The sequence below is a fragment of the Ursus arctos genome, unplaced genomic scaffold, assembly GCF_023065955.2.
Source record: "Ursus arctos isolate Adak ecotype North America unplaced genomic scaffold, UrsArc2.0 scaffold_2, whole genome shotgun sequence".
NCBI classification, from domain to species: domain Eukaryota; kingdom Metazoa; phylum Chordata; class Mammalia; order Carnivora; family Ursidae; genus Ursus; species Ursus arctos.
Genome location: NW_026622874.1, coordinates 31,922,307 through 31,926,392, shown reverse-complemented (window position 1 = coordinate 31,926,392; position 4,086 = coordinate 31,922,307). Strand labels below are relative to the sequence as shown.

The following is a 4,086-nucleotide window of genomic DNA, read 5'->3' as shown; positions in this document are numbered from 1 at the left end:
AATAGAACCAAGACTACAATGAGGGGGAATGACATCAGCAAAACAGCAGCAGCATAGAAATTTCTAACACTTGTTCCTCCCCCAAAAACATCAATGGGAACACCTATCCGCACAGGAAAATACCTTCACAAGATCCATAGGTTCCAGATGAGGGGTTCTAGCACCTGGGTGAAGCCAGAAATAAAGGACCCACTGGGATCAAGCCCCGCGTCGGGCTCCTCCGCTGGGAGCCTGCTTCTTCCTCTCCCGCTCCCCCTGCTTGTGTTCCCTCTCTCGCTGGCTGTCTCTCTCTTTAAAATCTTGGAAGGAAGGAAGGAAGGAAGGAAGGAAGGAAGGAAGGAAGGAAGAATGAAAGAAAAGAAAAGAAAAGACGAGACCCACTGAGGAGGTAGGAAAGAGAAATTTGCATTACCCCCACCCCTTCTCCCAAGCCCAGGTAGCCCAGTGAAGAGAAACACCTGCCCCATGAAAGGAGAGTGAAGTGAGTGCCGGACTTCACCGAAGACCCCAGAGCCAGCTTGCCCCAGGCTGACTCCCACAGCCCTCGATGTTTCCTACAGGGTCCCATAACTCCAGGCCCCCAGCTCACCCTGGCACCTGAGGAAGGGGGAATGGGAAGTGACTGCTAATGGGTACAGGTTTCTTTTTGGAGTGATGAAAATGTTCTGGAATTAGTGGTGATGGTTGTACTAAAATCTACTGAAGGGGTGCATCTACGGTGTGTGAATTTTGTCTTTAAAAAGAGTAGGATAAAAATAATTTTTAATTGCTATAAGATGAATAAATTCTGGGGATCTAATGTACAGCATGGTGACTACAGTTAACAGTACTGTATTATAGACTACTTGAACGTTGCTAAGAGAGCAGATCTTAAATGTTCTTATTACAAAATAAAAAATGGTAATTATGCGAGGTGGCGGAAGTGTTAACTAACCTTACTGTGGTTAATAATTTTGCAGCACATACATGTATCGAATCATCACCTTGTACAGCTTAACCTTACACAATGTTATATGTCAATTACATCTCAATAAAGCTGGAAGATTAGATAGATAGATAGATAGATAGATAGATAGGTGATAGATTTTTAAAAGTAGCTCAGTCTTGGCACCTAGTAGGTTAGCCTCGACCAGACTGAGAGATAAAGAAGAAAATGCAGATGGACCAGCGCTGGTAATTCAGCTATCCCAAATGCACTCAGGAGCATAAAGCCGTACTGGGGGCTAATCCTTCGACACCCCTCTGTGGGGCTTCTCATAATAGGCTCCAGTGGGAGAGGCTAAGGGAGCCGCTGTTAACAAACAAAAGTCAACAGCCCTGGGCTCTGCTCCCCAGTCTCACAATCCCACCTGTACCCTTCGGATAGGCAATAAAATTCAGCGCCGGTTTGTCCATTTAAAAAGAAAGAAAGAAAAAAACCCTTTTATTTAAAAAAAATTAAAAACACCTTTTCTGCTTTCGTTTCTCATTAAAATGCCACTTTTGAGTCATTTGGAAAGGGTCAGGCGGGATGTTGGCTTTAAAACCTTTGACAGCTACTATAATTGCCTAGAGGTCCAATAGCAGTGATTGCTCTCACAAGTTTAATTTTGAAGTTTCTGCCAAGCCATTAGCATGTAGCCAGGCTACGGAAATCAAAGGAAATTAGAGGCTAGGAGAAAAACTAATCTCATCTACTTCTGGACTGTCACCTGTTCGCTGGGCCAGGACAAGATCTCTTCTAAGCTGCTGGTTCCTGGTGTCCTGAGAGGAGTCTGGGGATCTGATTCTGAGTTCTGCTACTAACTAACCACATGGTCTCAGGCAAGTTATTAAACATTTGGTATTCTTTTTTTTTTTTTTTTTAATATGACATGCTTCCCAAATTTATGTGTCATCCTTACACAGGGGCCGGGCCAGTGTTCTGTTTCTCATTCCAATTTTAGCATATGTGCTGCGGAGGTGAGCACTACACACTTTGATATCTTTAAAAATGGGTACATTGGGGGCACCTGGGTGGCTCAGTCATTAAGCGTCTGCCTTTGGCTCAGGGCGTGATCCTGGCATTCTGGGATCAAGCCCCACGTCAGGCTCCTCCACTGGGAGCCTGCTTCTTCCTCTCCCATTCCCCCTGCTTGTGTTCCCTCTCTCGCTGGCTGTCTCTCTCTCTGTTGAATGAATAAATAAAATCTTTTAAAAAAAAAAGGGTACATTGTTGCCTCTCCTGCTCTGCCCTCTTCTAAGTGCCGTCTTGACAAGATCTTCTATAGATCATGTCTATGGAGCAAGCCAGGGCAGAGAGACGTGTGCACAGGAGCCCTCTGAATGGGTGCTCGTTGAGTTTAGAATGGGGCTGGGCAAGCTTCCTGCACAGAGGCTGAAAGGCATTAAAATAAAACATTGTATCACATGGATCTGGTCACTTTCAGGAAGGATAAGAGAACACATCTAAAAGCCCCGTGTAAAGGGCGATTTAATTAACTGTGGCTCACCCATCATGGTGGCAATTTCAACTCCTCCATGGTCATTTGATCACATTTAGTCCTTTCTTCCGATCCTTACAACAAACAATCGAAGGGTTATTATGCTCTCCATTCTACAGATAAGAATACCGAGCCTGCGAAGTTTACATAACTTCCTCAAATTTCACTTGACTGGTCAGTGGCAGAGATGGACTCTGAACCATAGTTTTCTGACCGTAACACCCATATTCTTTCTGCCCGACCAGCGGCTCCCTGATGATCACTAAGACAGCCTTGGGTACTCTGAGGGTCCACAGTACAAGACCCACCGCTACCTTCTGTTATCCATCTAGTCTATCCTTAAGGGACTTTGTGAAATTTTATTTTTAACAAGGAAGAGCAAGCCTGCAGCCCTGGTTCCCAGAATATTCTCACATAACAGTAGAAAACCAAAATTTGTTGTCAGCTCTTAAAGAATGGAGAGAAGTATACAAAAACCTTACAGAAATTGAAAGGATACATGTGTTCGTCCTCTGGACTGAGCCCAGCGTTGTATGGTGGGCAAGTACACGAGCTTGGAGTCAGTATGGGTCTTTGCTAGCTATTTGACCTTAAGCAACTTATTTGACTTTGTTACACCTTCGTTTATTCACCTACACAATGAGAATAATGTCTCCTTCAAAGGATCCTTACAAAGATTAAACCAGCTAATGATGTAAAGGTGGGTAACAAGAGCTAGGCAAAGTCTAGGTGTGAAATAAATTCCACTTTGTAATGTTCTATCCCACCCTCTTTAGAGGAGAAGGAAAAGGGGTGAAAGGAGCCAAAATCCAAATCCATTTGAGCACCCTGTCCCTAATAAGGATGGCATCCGGAACAGCTCTGCCACGGGATGTCCCAGCTAGCACTTGAATGTTGCTTCCGCAGATCCAGAGGTCTCCCATGAATTCGCTTCCCAAATCAACCTCGAGACGGCAAGACAAAGTGCATGCTACTTCAGAATTAGAGATTCAAATGCTAATGAAAATCCAGTTCCATCACTATTTAATGATCACCTACTATGTGCCAGTGGGTGGAAGATAGAGAGATAATAGGCAGGACACAGTCCCTGCCTTTGAAGAACTCATGGGTCAACAGAGAGTGCTTGGTAAGACCATAAATAACAGTAAAAGGTGCCTATAGGAGAAATCTTGTAAGAGAGAAGAAAACTGCTCTGGGAGTTCCAGGGAGGGAGAAGTTACGTGTAAGTAGTGGGAGGAAAGGCAGGAGAAGTGGGTGGTGGCCCCATGGTCGAAGCTTTCAGTTCTGGGTGTGGAAGAAGGCCAGACCTTCCCTCAGTTTTAATATAAAGAGCCGATGAAGCATTTTGAACAGAAGGCAGTATGATTAGTTTGATCAGAGTCACCTGGTCTCGGGAGGTGATGAGGATTAATTGAGTCAAATCAGTAAAGCCCCTAACAGAAGTCAACAGGTGCAAAAATAATTCCAATTCTCTCCTCCCTTCTCTAAGCACCCAGAAAATCAATTGTTTCTGAATCGAGTGTCTGTAACCTGGAAAAAATGGGCCTAGAGTCTCATCAAAGCTCTCCGCTGGCTGTGAATTTCTTCCTCCTTCCCAGAATCCAGCTAAAGAAGGGTGGCCCTG

At 44.5% G+C, this 4,086-nt stretch overlaps 1 non-coding gene across 1 annotated transcript; it reads right to left on the bottom strand.

The window, feature by feature from the left end:
* Positions 1–1,842: 1,842 nt before the first annotated feature.
* Positions 1,843–1,949, bottom strand: LOC113262995 (U6 spliceosomal RNA). The gene has a single exon (XR_003319016.1). It is a non-coding gene; the product is annotated as a U6 spliceosomal RNA (small nuclear RNA).
* Positions 1,950–4,086: the final 2,137 nt, after the last annotated feature.